Genomic DNA, 17,258 nt, shown 5'->3' on the forward strand with positions numbered 1-17,258 from the left:
GTGATTAGTGATGCCAAGCATCTTCTCATGTATCTCTTGGCCATCTTTATGTCTTGTTCGGAAAAATGTCTATTCAGGTCCTCTGTTCATTTTTACATCAGATTATTGGGGGAGTTTTTTGGGGTTGAGTTGTAAGAGTTCTTTATATACTTTGGATATGAACCCTTTATTGGATTTATCATTTGCAAATATCTTCTCCCATGCAGTAGGTTGTCTTTTCATTTCGTGATGGTTGCCTTCACTATTCAAAAGCTTTTTATTTGGATGTAGTCCCAATTGTTTATTTTTGCTTTCATTTCCCTTTCTGGGGAGACACATGCAGAAAAATATTGCTAAGGCCAATATCCATGACAACCTATGTTTTCTTTTAAAATTTTTATGGTTTCAGGGTGCCTGGGTGGCTCATTTGGTTAAGCCGCTGCCTTTGGCTCAGGTCATGATCCCAGGGTCATGGGATCGAGTCCCACATCAGGCTCCTTGCTCAGCAGGGAGCCTGCTTCTCTCTCTGCCTCTGTGTGCCATTCTGCCTGCTTGTGCATGCTCTCATGCTCTCTCGCTCTCTCTCTCTCTCTCTGACAAATACATAAATAAATAAAATAAAACCCTTTCAAAAAGTCTAAAAGTTTTAGAGCTTCAGGTCTTACATTTAGGTCTGTAATCCATTTGAGTTTATTTTTGTGTAGGGTATAAGAAAGTGGTCCAGTTTCATGCTTTTTCATATAGCTGTCCTGTTTTCTCCACACCATTTACTGAAAAGACTATCTTTCCCCCCATCGTATATTTTCACTTCCTTTGTCACAGACTAAGTGACCATAATAGCACAGATTCACCTCTGGGATCTCAGTTCTGTTCCATTCCTCTGTGTGTCTGTTTTTGTGCCCGGACCATACTGTTTAGATTGCTACAGTTTGGTCGTATAGCTTGAAATCTGCAAGTGTGATCCTCCATCTTTGTTTTTCTTTCCCAAGATTGCTTTGTCTAGCCAGAGTCTTTGTGGTTCCATAGACATTCAGGATTTTTTTTGTTCCAGTTTTGTGAAAAATACAGTTGGTATTTTGAAAGGGATTGCGCTGAATCTGTAGATTGCTTTGGGGAGTATGGACATTTTAACAATATTAATTCTTCCAGTCCACAAGCGTGGTGTCCCTTTCCACTTATTTGTGTCATATTTAATTTCCTTCATCAATGCCTCATAGTTCTCAGAGTACAGATCTTTCACTTCCTTGGTTAAATTTATTACTAGGTATTTTACTCTTTTTGACGCAATTGTAAATGGGATTGTTTTCTTATTTCTCTTCCTACTATTTCATTATTGGTGTATAGAAGCACAACAGATTTATGTATATTAATTTTATATCCTGCAACTTTACTGAAGTCAATTATTAGTTTTAATAGTTTTGGCTGGAGTCTTCAGGGTTTTCTAAGTAGAACACCATGTCATCTGCAAATAGTGTCATTTTGCTCCTTCCTTACCAATTTAGATGCCTTTTATTTCTTTTTTTATTTGATTGCTGTGGACAGGACTTCCACACTCTGGTAAATAAAAGTGGTGAGAGTGGACACCGTGTCTTATTCCTGATCTTGGGAAAAAAGATTTCAGCTTTTTACTACTGAGCACTTATTAGCTGTGGATTTGTCAGTATGGCCTTTATTTTGTTGAGGTATGTGTTTTTTGTACCACTTGGTTGAGAGTTTTTATCATAAATGGATGTTAAACTTTGTCAAATGCTTTTTCTGCACCTATGGATATGCATATGATTTTTATCCTTCATTGTGTTAAATGTAGTAGGTCATGTTGATCAGTTTTTGGATATCAACCATCCTTGTGTTCCTGAGATAATACCATTTGACCTGGTGAATAATCCTTTTAATGTATTTTCTAATTGGGTTTGCTAATATTTTGTTGGAGATTTTTGTATCTATATTCACATTGGTCTGTGATTTTCTTTTTTTGTAGTGCCTATAGGATTAGTATCAGGATAATGCTGGCCTCATAGGATGAGTTCAAAAACATCCCCTCCTCTTCTGATTTTTGGAATAGTTTGAGAAGGATAGATGTTAACTTTTCTCTAAATATTTGCTAGAATTCACCTGTGAAGCCATTTGGTCCTGGACTTCTGTGTGTTGGCAGTTTTTTAATTAAAAAATTTGTTCAATTTGTTCAGATTTTCTATTTCTTCAGTGTTCAGTCTTAGAAGATTGTACCATTTCTTCTAATTGTCCAATTTATTGGCGTATAATTTTCTGTAGTAGTCTCTTATGCTCCTTTGTGTTTCTTTGGTGTCAGTTGTAACTTCTTCATTCCTGATTTTCTTTATTCAAGGCATCTCCTTTCTTCCTGATTATTGTGGCTGAAGGTTTGTCAACTTTGTTTATCTTATCAAAGAACCACCCTTAATTCTATTTCTTTCTTTTCTCTTTTTTTTAACTCTCTACTTCATTTATTTCCCCTCTGACTTCTATTTTTCCTTCTTCCTCCTAACTTTGGGTTTTGTTTATTCTTTTTTGTTGCTGTTCTTTAGTCATATATATATCACTATATATACACATTTTCTTTTGTCTCCTGATATCGTTTCCTCTTTGATTTCTCTATTGACCCTTCGGTTGTTGAGTAACGTATTGTTTAACCTCCGTGTGTTTGTATTTTTCCAGGTTTTTTCCTTGTACTTGATTTCCCATTTCCCACAAGATCTCAGTCTTCTCAAGTAACTGAGACTTGTTTTGTGGCCTAGCATGTGATCTATCCTACAGAATATTGCACGTGCACTTGAAAGGAATGGGTATTCTGTTTCAGGGGGCTGCCCACCAGAATCGGATGTGGCAGGGTGGGAGCCCCTTGGGAGGGGAGCCTGCCTATGGGGGGTCCACCTGGATCCACAGGGGACCACCTGGGCAAGGAAATGGAGAGTGTCAGAGCTGGCTCCTGCAAATTTTCAGCTATCCGTGCTAAAGGAGAGCAAGAAAATGGCCCGCACCAGTACTTCTGTTTCCATAGGAAGCTCCTGCAGATCCCTGTCCCTCTACCACACATCCTGAAATTAGCCAACAAATCTCCTGCATGTATAATGCAGGCACCTTTTAAACTGCTACTTCTGTGCTCCCTCCTCCATGCTGGTGCCCTCCTGCCCACTTGCAGGTAGTCAGGCTGGGTGTCTGGTTCCCAACTACATCTCTTTCTCTCCCAACCTTTTCCATGTGGCCTCTTCTTTAGGACTCCAGCTGTGGAAGATGCGCTCTGCCAGTCTTCCGGTGGTTTTTAGAGTGAGTTGAAATATGTGTAGTTATGGCCTTGTTGTATCTCTGGGAGGGTGTCAGCTCAGGATCCTTCTCCTCTGCCATCTTCCCTGATGCTGACAGGTGGTTTTATTTCAGGGGCCAACACCGACTGACTGGTGGTGGCCTCTTAGAGAACTGTGTTGAGTAGGATTCTGAGGTTCATACAGACTCCAGAAGAATGGTTAACAATAGACATAAGAGAGGGAAGTAGATATCCCCAATCTAGGGTCAGTGTATTTTTTTGCTTCTTCTTACATCCTCTAGCATCAACTGCTCAGCCAAAAGAACTACTCACTGATATTCAAATATACTACACTATCCTGTTAACCTGTTAACTATTTTCATGATGTCTGTATTCTGCTGTCTAGACTGCTCTTGGCTCAACTCCCACTTATTAGAATCTTCATCTTGTTCCTGTAATACTCTGCCTTCACATTTTAAACTTGCCCCTCCATTGAACATGTATTGACCTCATTTGTATTACAAGGAATACATAAATATTATGTGTGAATGGGTGCGTGTGTATGTACTTGTGTATTTCCGCCGCTCCCACTGGACAATAACCTCTTTAAAGGCAATGAACATAGCTTCCTTATCTCCCAACCCCTAGGTCCCATCCAGTAACTTAAACACAACAAGAATTCAGTAATATTTTATGGATTGAATGAATGAATGAACCAATATTCTGGTGGCATGTTAACCTAAAAAGGAAAGTCAGAAAGTCACGTGGACTGTCCAGGGAAGTGGAATCATCTCAGTAGACCCTCTGGTAGGAATCTCCCAGTTTCCAGCAGTGAACAAGGTCCATCAGCCAGTGGGCCCCCAGTTATGAGGCACATGGTAGAGAGCAAATTCAAGAGAAGATCCTTTTGGTGGTGGTGACCCAGGATAGCACTTGACGCTTGTAGATGACTGTACACATACAGAAGACATGCTTTGTGTCCCTCTCACACATTGACTTGTCCAATATCTTATGTACACTCACAAGTAGGAGACTCAGACCCACAGCTCACACTTCCAATCCATGACTCACATGAAGTTGTGCTCTTCTGCCTTACCAGTGAGTTTGGGGTAAATATGAGTATAAGGAAAGGAATCCACTGCTATTAAAAAATAAGTTGGAAAGCTACTGCTGTCTGTCCTAGAGAGGTCTCACACTCAGAGCCTCCAAGCAGATCCCCAAACTGTTTATCAGAGTGCCTCCAATCTGGAGACTGGGCCCTAAGACTAGGCAAAGGTTGTTTTCAAAGAGAAATTTCAAACCACTTTTACCAAGCATGGGCAGCTTCTCAAGTGGGTGATTTAATGAAGGCCATCAACCCAAAGCCCTCGCTGTCCGTTCTCTCGGGCCATACAACACACTGGGGAACACTCTTTTAAAATCACGATAGCCTGAACAACTGCAAGAGAAGTCACAGGCACTGGAAGCCTTTCTCTCTCTTACAGGAAAAATGGCTTTTGTTGTCCTTGTCCCTTTAGTGCCTTAAAGGGAAGAAAGAGAGAGAAAGAGAGAGAGATGGTAAGAGGGAGGGAGAGGGGAATGGGAAGGAAGAAAAGAGAGAAGGAGGAAGAAAAAAGGGAGAAAGAAAATAAAGGGGAAAGAACCAAAAATCAAGGAGAAAGAGTGACAGACTTGTACATTTCCAAAGTTGAAGCCCCATGCCCTGGCTGAGACAGAGGACATCACAGGCATTCAGTTCTTCCAAGAACTCTAATGCTTGGGATTTTTCATTATGCGTCGTGAAAAGCAACAGATCTGGGCCAAAACCAGAGAGAACACAATGATTTCAACAATTTGGGGGTTATCTTCCCTGCCTTTTCCCCTCTGCGTCTGTGTGATTCCTCAGACAAAGTGGGTTGGAGAAGTTCAAGCTCAGTTCACAGAAGAGAACATTCTGTACTCTGCACAACAGGCTGGGCCGCTCTCTGTAAAACAAAATCAACAGCATGATCTCAGCAGCGGCGGCGGCAGGCACCGCGCGCCAGCCCACGGCCCCGGCGTTTGAATAGAGCGGCTGTCAAAGGCGCCCCGCGGCCGGTCCCCGAGCTGCCACCGCGCGCGCACGCGGACACACGCACCGCAGCCGCCCGCGCGCGCTCACTCCCGCCCCGGGAGCCCGAGGTCGCAGAAGCGCTTCTCCACCGGGTGGTTGCTTCTTGCCCCCAGCGGGTCGAGGAAGTTGTTTGGATATTTCCTCGGGGAGAGTACTTACAGCTGAAACATTTCCAAGGAACCAACCCCTGCGTGGTCACTTTCTGCTCTGGCTTCGACTGGAGCTTTTCTGCCGGTTCGGATGTTACGGTCATCAAAAGGCAACCTGAACTCTGAATCCGCCCGGCTGCATGGGTCCTGGGGCAGGGGGAGGCGGGGAGAGAGGAGACTGGGCGCCTGCAGCCCCTCCCCCGACCTCCGGGCTTTTCCATTTTCTTCTGGATTCCCGTTTTGGTCTTATTTCTTCTGGAAGTTAGCACGCACTTCAGTAAATATTTGAAGAGTGCATATATGATGCCAGAGACGGTCTAAGTATGGGGCAGTAGTTGTAGCAGGATCGTTCTAGGGCAGGGAAATCCTAGCCTTGAAGCCAATCAGAAGAGGAGGAAAAGAGGGAAGTTGTGTGCATCCACACTGGGAAAGTGTCCAGGGAGGGGGGAGGGTCTGGAGACCGAGGTACCAGAAGGCCTGAGTATGGGTGGGTGTTTTCAGTATTAAGTGCTGACCTCTGGAATGGGGCTGCTGCCCACTGCACTTTTCATGCTGAATTCAAGCCCATTTGATAGAGGAAGGAGTGACAACAAGAATGCAGGCTACCCACAGCAGGGGAGTGGCGGTGCTGCCTCCTCGGCCCCCCTCCCCCCTCCTTGGAGGTCCCTCTCTTGTGCTGCTGCAGGTGGCCGAGTCCAGCAGGGGTGAGGGGCAGCGTGGGGAAAAAATGGAAAGTGGAAAAGCAGGGGCTTGGGTGCTGGCCAGAGCGTTTGAGTCCTGCTTTACGGTCTGTAAACCTCAGGCAAGATCCCAGACCTTGGGCCCATGAGTCTCTGTGGCCTCTTTGGCTATTAAGGGGAACAGGGGCTACCATTCTATAGAACTATTGACTATCGTAGAATGCAAGGAAATCACATATGCCTTTGCATGGCATCGACCAGATAATAAAGTCATGAGCATTAGTAATGGAAGTACCACCGTTCACAGAAAGCCGTTAACGTGTCAGTTGAGAACCGCCACCACTGTGGCCTCTCACATGTTTTCTTGTCCACGCGTTTGCCCCGTTACTGACTTAGTGGATGGCCACTGATCGTGGCCACCACGCACTGCGCTCAGTGCGAGCCACTGCACCAAACACGGAGGCGACAAAAGCCTCGTTCTCAAGCTGCTCCCTCGCCTCTCAGGTTTACACAAGGCGGCCGCGGACCCCTGGTGCTGGGTGAAGGCTTCGTCACAGCCTGTCTTCTTCACGCTCAGGCTCCTTGCTTCTGGGTCACAAGCCATCCCAGAGAGAAGAAGCTGCGGGGGAGCAGGGATTGATTGGGGACAGTCCTGATGTCAGACACTGCTCGGGACTGCTCTTCTAGAATGTAAACAGCCTTTCTCACTTCAGCCCTGGAGCTCCTGCCAAGACTTGGAAAAACAAGTTACACAAGCACCTTTGGAGAGATTGGACCAGCTACCTCACTGCGGCTGCCTCCCCAGGGGGTGGGGGCGGGGGACATGGACAGAGGTAGCCTCAAGGACTCAGTCACGGACAACGCATGAACCTAAGAACACAGGGCTCGCTAGGCTGGGAGTTCAAGGAAACACAAGCCCTCAGGCGCCATACCAAGCCCCAGGGTACGAAAGGAGTCAATCATTGACACATTCACAGGCGTCCCTGCTGCCTTCACCATCAAAGATAGGATCCCAGGGTTCAGTAGAAGGATCACCTGCTCCGTGAGCCAGGGCCCAGGCCAACGTAGGGCTTCCTTGGACCTGGTCACCATGACCTCCTCAATTTTTTCTGCCCCACGAAGATCACCTCCCTGACTTCACCCACCACGTGGAGGGCCCTGTTTAAGATTTTGGCAGCAGACCGCCGGTTGCAAGAAATGCTTCCCCTCCCCCACCCCCTGACGTCCTTTGCCAAGGGCTACTGCCAATTCCAGTCAGTTGCAGATGGGATTTCTCAGAATGCCAGAGTGTGCATAGGGCAGTAAAAGCAAAACCCCAGGGATCTGAGGTAGACCAAGCTAAATAAATTCAAGGACTAGGCAAGTGACCAAGATCTCAGAGGGAGTAAACGAAGGGAAGTCGTTCCCAGAGAATTAAGCAAGATTTCGTACAACCCACACACATTTGATGGGAGGACAGCCTCAGAGAATGACGTTGGTTGCCATTCATTATGTGCCAGAAGCTTTACATACATTCTCTCATTTAATCCCCGCAGTAATCCTATACAGCAAGTCGTGATGTCATTTCCAATTCAAACAACTGCACTAATGGGCCCACAGGTCATGCGGCCCAGTGCCTGGCAGAACTTTGCCCTTAATCCCAGGCCAGTCCAGCGTGAGAGCCCAGGTTCCTAGCCTTACGCTCTCCTGCCTCCTCGCGTGTGAGAACCTTATTAGAATACTGCTAGAATCATCTGATACACTTCTTTAGGATTTCCCAAGGCCAAAGCCTCTGGCTGAAGTCCTGACACCAAGTCCTACTCTCCAGTCTCCTCTATGCACCATATCTCAGTCTATAGAGTCATTCAGCAAAAGTTATCAGATGCCCTGGGGACATTGTGCTATGTTCTCTGGGGGATAGTGAGGTCAGCTTTGCCTGGGTTCTGCAAGGAACTTACAGTCTGTCTGGATAGGTCTGGTTGTGCAAGCGTAACTTTGTTATTAATTAATGTTATTATTATTACTAATTATTAATTATTCAAATAACCTCTGGATCAAGCCGATATAACACAACCACAGCTGACTGCTTGCTCACACCATGTGCCCACTGTGAATCACTTGGGCCTTTCCTCAAGACTCCGGACAGGTGAACGATCCCCCGGACAGCTCTCACGCTGCCAGTCCCTGGGTCAGGGGGACACACGGTGGGATCAACCACTCACCTGCTCATCATGCTTCTCCCTCTGAAAGCCTCTTCTCCAAAGGGGCTCATGTCTGTTCTGCTTACCTTTTACTGGGCAAAGCAAATTAAAGGGACACACATGACCACATCACTTCAAGGGGCAAGAGAAGCACCCGCATACTGCAAGTCTGGAAATGGGCAAAAGGCCTGAAAATTTCAGTCAATAGGTCTAATCACGAGCACATTCTGGGAAGAGGGATGACCTCAAAACCTCAGTCCCCCCAATTGCATGATAATGTAAGTCCGGATAATTCAGGGGCATCAGAGTGGCTGCATTCAAGGCTTATAACCTGAGGACTCAAGGGAGTGAATTATGTCTGGACTGCAACCCTCAGGGACCTCTCCAGAGGTCGGTGAGGCATTGAGCCTTGAAGAAGGGTTAGGAGTTGAATGGACCACAAGACCAGACCAATTGCATCCACGGTGGCCTTCCATGGGGTTATGGTACCCCACCACCAGCCACTTTCTTGAGTGACACAGGTTATTCCAGGGCTGGAGAGATGACTCAGATGGACACCCGAAGGCAACATTATGCATGGTGGCCTTGAGGGGAGACGGCCCATCATAGCCATCATAGTCAGGAAGAAGGGGCATTTGGCCAGAGCACGAGTGGAGAAGGTACGGAAGGTGTTTGAGCAGAAGAAAGCCATGGTCACAGTGGAACTTCAGAGATTTTATTCTGTGGCTAGATTCTCTTATCCTGATGTTTCACAAATATTTTAAATATTTTGCATGGGAGACACCAAGGTGTGTACGCTTGATTCTGACCCTCAAGGAGCTCGAGTCTTTAGCAGGAAGAGAAGAAATGTATTTGATGTTGTTACCCTGGCCTTTTAAGAGGAATCTCAAAGAGATGGCTTGTTCGATGAAAGGCCCTGAAACTTCAGGGATTTTGAGGCTTTCTCCTTTATGAACGGGGAAGGGTTGAAAGGGCTGAAATGCTAAATGGGATTGGGATGACAACTAGGCAGGCAGGAAGCCTGCTGCTAATGAGAGAAGAGGCTTTGGGAATGGTGGCGATTTTACAAAGTTTGCCCACGTGGTGTTTCGTGTAAGCCTTCCACTGACCTCCGTTGTGAACATTTCAGCAAAATATACATTACTCAAAATGCTTTGGGAAGAGGCTTGGGAGATCACAAGGAGGCAACTGGGTAGCAATGGAGTATTGATTATGACCTCAAAGTGTACAGGGGGAGAGCAGAGGACTTCCCAAGAGAGCCCAGCCATGTTTGTGTTAAATAGATATGTGCATTTGCGCGGGATAAAGTGGCAGTTCTAAGAGTGGGAGAATGTGTCAAGAAAAACTTCATAAAGGAAATGAAAGGTTATCCTGTAACTGGGTATTAAAATATCCGAAAGTGACCCCAGCCCATCTGGATTAACAGGGAGCATTCTGGTGCAGGCACAAAGGGCAGCATGTGCAAAGGTACTGGGGTGTGGAACAGTCTGGTTTATTTGAGCTCCTCCAAGCAAACATGGATGGGCAGGATTATGAGGGATTAAATCAGAAGGAGAAAGTTCAGTTAGTTTAGCCCAGTAATCAGGGTTTATGGAAATAAGGGCTTGTGTTTACCTTCAGAATTATTTACTCAGTATTTATTGATGGTCAAATACTCTCCATATACTGTTACACAAGTATTTTCTTTTGCATTGGTAAAAACCTGGGAAACTCCTGATTTCTTATTCTGTTACCTACTGGGGAAAAAAATGGTGGATCCAGAGGTCAACTTTTCTAAGGCTACCCTGACTTATTTATATTCTCCACTCATATTTGCTTTGCTGCTAAGCACCTCTCTCCATGTGCAGTGGAGAGAAAGTGCCAAGATCCTTCAGGTCCTGTGTCCCGGGAGGTGAAGGATTGTCGAAAACAGCAGCACACAGCAGCAGAAATCTGGTGACTATTCGAACACACTTTTGATTTACAGTCAACTGTCAAGTAGGAAAATTTATCCCTGCTGATCAGAGCGGAAAGTACCCTGAGTGTGGGGTATGAGCGTTATGTGTGAGCCTGGGTATATTTTAACTATCCACCTGGGGAATCTCTAAATCAGCATTTATTTCAATAATCTCATACATTCATATGGCACCTTTCTCTACAGATGCTTCCAAAGCAGTTTGTAAATTTTATATAGCTGGGAATCATCATTGTTGGAATAGAAGGAAACAGGATGCTTCTCAGCTTCCTAATGAGAACTCAGGACTAAGTGTGCTTTTGATGAGAAGGACAGGGATCCAAGAACGTGTCTGTAGTTCGCAATGTATATGTGCTTAGGCGGCATCAGATTTCATTAAAATAATATTCAAATTTCCTGCGAATAATCCGTTCAAATTTCACCCAGACTTCCAGGCTCATATCTGGATTCAGCTCCACAGCTGATGCTGAATTTTGGTCCCCCGGAGCAAAGTAATGTCACCTTGCCCTAAATACCCAGAAGTACGGAGCTGGGCGGGAGGCCTCGTGTCACCCCTGGGGGTTATACGTTATGCATTTCTGGCCCATGCAGAGGCCAAGAGGTCCACCAGTGAACACCTGCAAGAGAATTAAAGGAGCTTCACATCATTTGTTTGGTAAAAATTTATTGAGCAATTACTGTGTTCTAGAAACTCTGCTGGGGTGCTGGGGATAGAGGTGAGAGCCTCCTGACCTCCCAGAGCCCTCAGTCTGGCAGGGAGATGGTCGTGGGTGAGATGATCTAGCAGGTCATTGTGACTGAGAACTGGAGATCAGTGCCACAAAGGAGGCGTGCGGGAGCATAAGCAGGGGACTTCCCGTGGGTGCGGAGTCCGGGAAAGCTGCCGAAGAAAGTGAAGTTTGGGTTTCTGTCTGAAGGATGAGTACAGTCTAGCTAGGGATGTGTGTGTGTGTGTGTGTGTGTGTGTGTGTGTGTGTGTGTGTGAGAGAGAGAGAGAGAGAGAGAGAGAGAGAGAGTGTCTCGGGTTTCTTATTTGTAAAACAACTGTGGCCACACTACTTTGTCTAAGTCCGGGGTCCCCAGAAGCAGACCCCGAGAGGAGAAATCATGTAAATGTGATTTATCAGGAAGCGAGCCCAGGAGCTACTGCTTCAGAAGGTGAGGAGTAAGGGCGCAGGGGTGGCTCAGTCCCGTAAGCACTGGACCCTTCGCTCTATTAGCTCAGGTCATGACCTCAGGTTTGTGAGATCAAGCCCCGCGACCACCGGCTCCTCTGTGCTGGGAGTGGAGTCTGCTTGTGATTCTCTCTTTGCTCTCTCTCTCTCTCTCTGCTCCTGCTGCCCTCTCTCCCTCTGTAAAATAAAAGAAGTTGAGGAAAAGGGACAGGGAAGTGAAAGCGGCCAAGCAATGCTGAGTCAAGCAAAATGCCATGAACCAGAGAACTGGAGATAAGGCAGGTGACACGGGGGTCTGAGGTGCTTGTCCCCTGCCCTGTCTGGTTACCCATAAGTCCCAGGTACGTCTGCTGTCCAGGCTGGGATGCAAATCAGTTCCAGCAGCTCGAGGACTGTCCCCCAACACAGGGGGCACACGGCTCGCAGTGATAAGTGCACAGGAACATGGTAAGGGGGCGCCTGGTGGCTCGGTCGGTTAAGCGTCTGCCTTCGGCTCAGGTCATGATCTGAAGTCTTGGAATCGAGTCCCACATCAGGCTCCCTGCTCAGCGGGGAGTCTGCTTCTCCCTCTCCCTCTGCTGCTCCCCCTGCTTGTCCTCCCCCTCTCTCTCTGTCGAATAAATTCTTTTAAAAGAAAAAGGAATACGATAAGGGATGTGATGGACATGGGCAGAGACTCAGGCACGGGCAGAGACTCCCAGGACGCAGTGAGTGTAGGAAGAGTGCCAGGTGCCCCGTGAGTGCTCAGGAATGACCAGCTCTCCTTGTAGTTCTCATTTATCAGCCACACAACTGACGTGGTCTTCCCCTTACCTGGTAATCTCTGCCCACCCCAGCCCTGCAGGACCCCACTCTGCCACCGGCCGCTTCCTGCCGGGCGTCCTGAAGCAGGTGCGCATGTAAATACAGCAGTATATTTTCTGTTTCCCGGATCGTCCCATTTTGCTGAACTTAGAACCAGACAAAGAGCCCAGTCGTCCTCTCTCATGTCAGTGCCTCGTCGCTCCCCGTCCTCCTGGGCTCAGGCCCCTCAGAAATTCGTGGGTCCGGCTGCTGCTTAAATGGGATTCGACCAACCTGACCCAGTCCTTGGGTCTGCGCTTCCTGGGCGAGTTGATAGAATTTGTAGAACGGAGGGACCTCGATCCCCTCCTCGGCCTGAGTGTGAAAATCGAACGTCCGCTGGCTCCTTAAAAAATCAGCATTTTAGGGCGCCTGGGTGGCTCAGTGGGTTGAGCCTCTGCCTTCAGCTCAGGTCATGGTCTCGGGGTCCTGGGATCAGACCCCACATCGGGCTCTCTGCTCAGCAGGGAGCCTGCTTCCTCCTCTCTCTCTCTCTCTCTCTCTCTGCCTACTTGTGATCTCTCTCTCTGTCAAATAAATAAATAAAATCTTTTTTTTTAAATCAGCATTTTAAATAAAGGAATGAACCGAGAATACATGAACAACAGGACTCAATCTCAATTGATGCTGATCCCAGGGGAGACAGCTAGACACAACAGAACACCACGGTGGGATTCCATTTAGTGGAAGTTCTGAAACAGGCCAAATTGATCTCTGGTGACAGAAACTGGGTCAGTGGTTGCCTGGCTGGGGCTGGGGGAACAAGAGGAAGCCCTAAGGGGACTTCGGGGGGTCACAACCGGTCTTGGTTGTGGAGAAAGTGGCGCCCACACACACATTTGTCGGAACTCGCAGAACGGTATACTTAAAACGGGTGCGTTTTATGGCGTGTAAATCACACCTTTAAAAAGTTATTTTGAAACTAAATAAATAGGCATTTTATTGCCTGACCAAGAGATCAAAAGTAGATCCAAACCTAATCACAGGGAACTGTCTGGCCAGACACACAGAATCCTTTGTTTTGTTTCCTATCCCACACCCAATTTTTTTTTTCTTTTGGCAAGAAGTTGGTCTTTATTATTTGCACAAATGGAAGGGAACAATGACCCAGAGAACTCTAAAAAGGAGAAAATACACAAGTCACTTACCTCCAGCCGCTCTGGAATATACTTTTGTGTTGCCTCCCTGGTGTTTGAGGAGAGATGGGCCTGCTGGACAGGCCTAAAATTCACTTCACATGAAATCATGAAATTCCCTCTAAAGACCCGAATTGTTGGAAGCTTGGGAGCCCTTCACTTTCCCCGCCTGACCCCACCTCTCCCTGCTCCTTCCGAGCAGGAAATGCAACGTTTCACCCAGTCCCGGGCCTTCCCTCCCACAGGCTGTCTCCGTCCGTCCGTCTGTAGGTGCCTCTGACTTCAGGAGACTTGTGCCTCTAGGGTAGCTCGCAGCAGATGCAGAAGGAATTGGGAGACTCAAGCTATGGGGGAAAAAAAAAAAGGCTTGGAAAAGTTTCCTTGCAAAGGAAGGGGAGTCATTGACTTGCAGATAAATGAGAACAGATTCTACAAACTTTAGTTTCTCATGTTTTGGGGGTTTGGTTTTAGTGGGATTTGGTTCTCTGTTGGCACATCCACACCCCCGACCCCAAGCCTTGCCAGGCCTGAGCCTGGGTTCGCTGCCCCTGCTATTTGCCCCCACCCCCACCTCTCATCCCAGCACCCTGGACTTTATCCTTCACGGCCCTCACCACGTGGAGGGCAAGTGCCTGTTTACTAATCAGTGTCCTGGACCTGACTGAGAGCTCGCTGAACGGGGTGTCTTCTGAGGTCACCACCATCCACTCAGCCCCTGGAACAGGGCCGGGCTCGTAGTAGGTGCTCAATAAACAGCTGTTGAGTTGTTACGATTCTGAACACATCACAACAGAGTTTATTTAAGGTTTTGAAAATCAACTGCACAAACAGGAAAACTCTGGCACTTCAGCGGCAACTCCACCCAGACAGAGCTCCAGCAGGAAATACCAAAAAGTCAGTATCTAGCGCAGAAATCCTTCTGTGTGTTTCAGGACAAACGCCGATGGGCCGATCTTGGAGGCTTCCAGAGTAGGTGGGCTTGGAGGGGGAAGGGAGGGGAAGTGCTTGAGTGAGGAGGAACTAGAAAACAAAAAATACAGGGGACCCAGGTAAATATTTGAGAAACCCAAAGGAAACATCTTGAATCACGCCTTTCTAGCCCAGAGTTGCAGCAAGCACAAAAGGTTCCCTAATATACCTACCTAACTACAATCCAAGCGAAGGTTTTATAAACAACTTGTGCCAATACATTCAATAAATATGTATCATGCCTTCGGTGGGAGAGGCCAGGTGAGAGAACCAAAAGTGAATCCTATGGGAGCTTTCCTGAAGGAATGTGTCTGAAAAATAGCTCATGACTTAAACAGAAAGATGGATATAGCATTTTCTAGTTTATCAAGTTCTGGAGCATCTGGCTGGTGACCCTTGCAGGCAGCAGTTTAGGCGAGCCTGTTGGCAAGCAACGTGGAATTGTCCGTGGCTGGTCCACCACTGTGTTTGTTCCTTGTGTCACCCAATGAAGGGCCCAGCCCTGCACTTTTCTTTTAAAGGGTGCAAAAATGGACTATAGTCATCTACGTCATTCTTGAAACCATTGATAAGACAGGCCTGCATTCAGCCAAAATGTCTGGATCTCTGTCCTTTCCTAGTAGCATACCATACCACTCTGGTGGGTGAGGGCAGCCCTCTTACCTGTCTCTTCCAAGCTCACCACCTTCTCTCTCCCATCACATCTTCCTCTGGCCGCTGACAAGTCACTGGCTGTTCATTCAGAGTATACACCTATGGAAGGAGCTAGAAAGCCCATACAGCACAGCCTCTACCCCACCAACTGCAGTGAGACTCAGGCAGCTAAGCAGGAGGGCGCGTCTCTCCAGGTCACACAGCCAGCGAGCGGGTCGGAAGCAGGCCCCGGTTCTTGACTTCTCATCCTCCATATACTGCCTTCCCAACAGATTTAAATCCCGAGTTGGAGGAGAGGCGTGACTCAGAGAGCTAACCCTGAGGATAGCTGAAGTATGCAAACAGTGCCTTCCTTGTGTTTATTGACTGAACTTAAAGCCTTGGGGGTGGGGAGGTTGTTCTGTTCTATGTAGCAAATGTGTGTGTATATACTTGCTTTGTTCTGCATATGCGTATATGTATCCGTCTGTAGCATTAAATCCTAAGATGTGTATAAACATAGTATTATTGTATATTATCATATATATTCTATATATCTTTATTGCATTTAGTTGGCATGTATGTGTTGTATGTATGTATGTCTGTCTGTCTGTATTATGTATTCAGACATGGCAGGGTCAGCTGTTGGGGTTGGCTCTTGAAGAGTTCTACTCGCCTGAGGAGCCAAGGGGCCCCCTGAGAGAGGTTTCCTCCTACTTAAACTTGCATCCCTGTGCATCCATTTGGTTGAAAAGGGTCAGTTTGCGTTTGAGAAGCGTGAGGCTGGGCACTGCCCAGAAGGCGACTATTTGGCCTACTTCTGCCCTCTCTCCTTGCTCTCTATTCCCAAAGTTCTCCCCCTCGAGTTATCAGATGGAAGAGGTTGGAAAAAAGGGTCTGTCAGCAGCTGGCTCAAAACAGGAGAGGGTTACACCTCCTGCGGGGAAGGGAGTGGCGTCCCCCAGCCCCAGAAGAGGGCCAGGGTGGGCTTGGGTGCAGGGCCTCAAAGAAAGGAAATGATTTGTTCTGTGAAAACTGGTTAAGGGCTGAACCAAGGAAACAATCTGCTTCTCCCTGGATCAGCCCCACCCCAACCCCAACACTAGACCTTAGCTATTGGTATGTGAGGAAGTTCGGAACTGGTTGAGGAAAAAGTCCCAGGAGTCCAGCGGAAGAAGACGAAAGTACCAGCTTTATTACAATTCTGTGGACCGAATGTGTGTCCCCAAAATTCACATATTGGAACTCTAATTCCCAGTGGGGTGGTATTTGGAGATGAGGCCTTTGGAAGGGGATTAAGTCACGAGAGTGGAGCCCTCATGAGGGTTTGGTGCCTTTAGAAGAAGAGGTGCAAGACCGCTCCCTACTCTCCACCGTGTGAGGATACAGCGAGAGGACGGCCATCTGCAAATCAGAATGGGGCCCCTCACCAGAGCCCAACTGTGCTGCAGAATGGGGCCCCTCACCAGAGCCCAACTGTGCTGGACCCTGCCCTCGGCCTCCAGACCTATAAGACATAGATATTGTTTTAAGCCTCCGAGTTTATGATGTTTTTGTTACAGCAGCCTGAACTGACTAAGACATGAGTCATAAAGACTGGGAGGGAAGACACGGCTTAAGGGTACGGGAATAATGAGCTTTCTAATACTGAATTCCAGAATAGGGCAGACCTCCCCACCCACGGATGGGCAGCACCGAATGATGTGAAGGCCCTCGACAAAGGCAAAGCCTGCCCTATAGAGAGGATGCCTTAGCAGAGGAGAATGGGGGCTGTCTGCTGGCAGGTCAGTCCCCTCTCTCTGACTCCTCATCCTATAAGGTCACCAGTCCTCCCCGTGACGCACAGTAGGTCCTTTGTAAATAATGGTCTCTTGAATGAATGAATGAATGAATGATTTGACTTTTCTTCTGAGTCAGAGTCAAAAATGGTCAAACGTGGGTTAAAATTATTAGAGAATGCTCTAAAATTCAAACTAATTAAAATATCCAGCCATAGGGAAATGTGAAGAACATCATGGCATAGCCCCTTAATTGGAAAACTATGGGGGCCCTAAAAAGCACATGAATGAAGACATGTGTGAAAAGATAGAAAGTGTACTACAAGGTTAAACACAAAGCATCAACATATACAGAAATAAGCAAAAATCTTTGGATGTTTTTTCTGTTTCATATCACTCTTCTATAGATTCCCAATAGTCTAGAATAAAGC

General features: G+C 47.1%; 2 long non-coding RNA genes across 2 annotated transcripts in view; one reads left to right on the plus strand and one right to left on the minus strand.

Annotated features, from left to right (window-relative positions):
* LOC116569947 overlaps positions 1–17,258 on the plus strand; it is a 42,154-nt gene that overhangs the window by 6,693 nt on the left and 18,203 nt on the right. The window lies entirely within an intron of this gene.
* On the minus strand, positions 13,818–15,377 carry LOC116569948. The gene is made up of 3 exons (XR_004277259.1): positions 15,080–15,377; positions 14,590–14,727; positions 13,818–14,467 (listed from the first exon to the last, which is right to left on the minus strand). It is a non-coding gene; the product is annotated as an uncharacterized LOC116569948 (long non-coding RNA).

Source organism: Mustela erminea, chromosome 12 (assembly GCF_009829155.1).
Source record: "Mustela erminea isolate mMusErm1 chromosome 12, mMusErm1.Pri, whole genome shotgun sequence".
Lineage (NCBI taxonomy): Eukaryota > Metazoa > Chordata > Mammalia > Carnivora > Mustelidae > Mustela > Mustela erminea.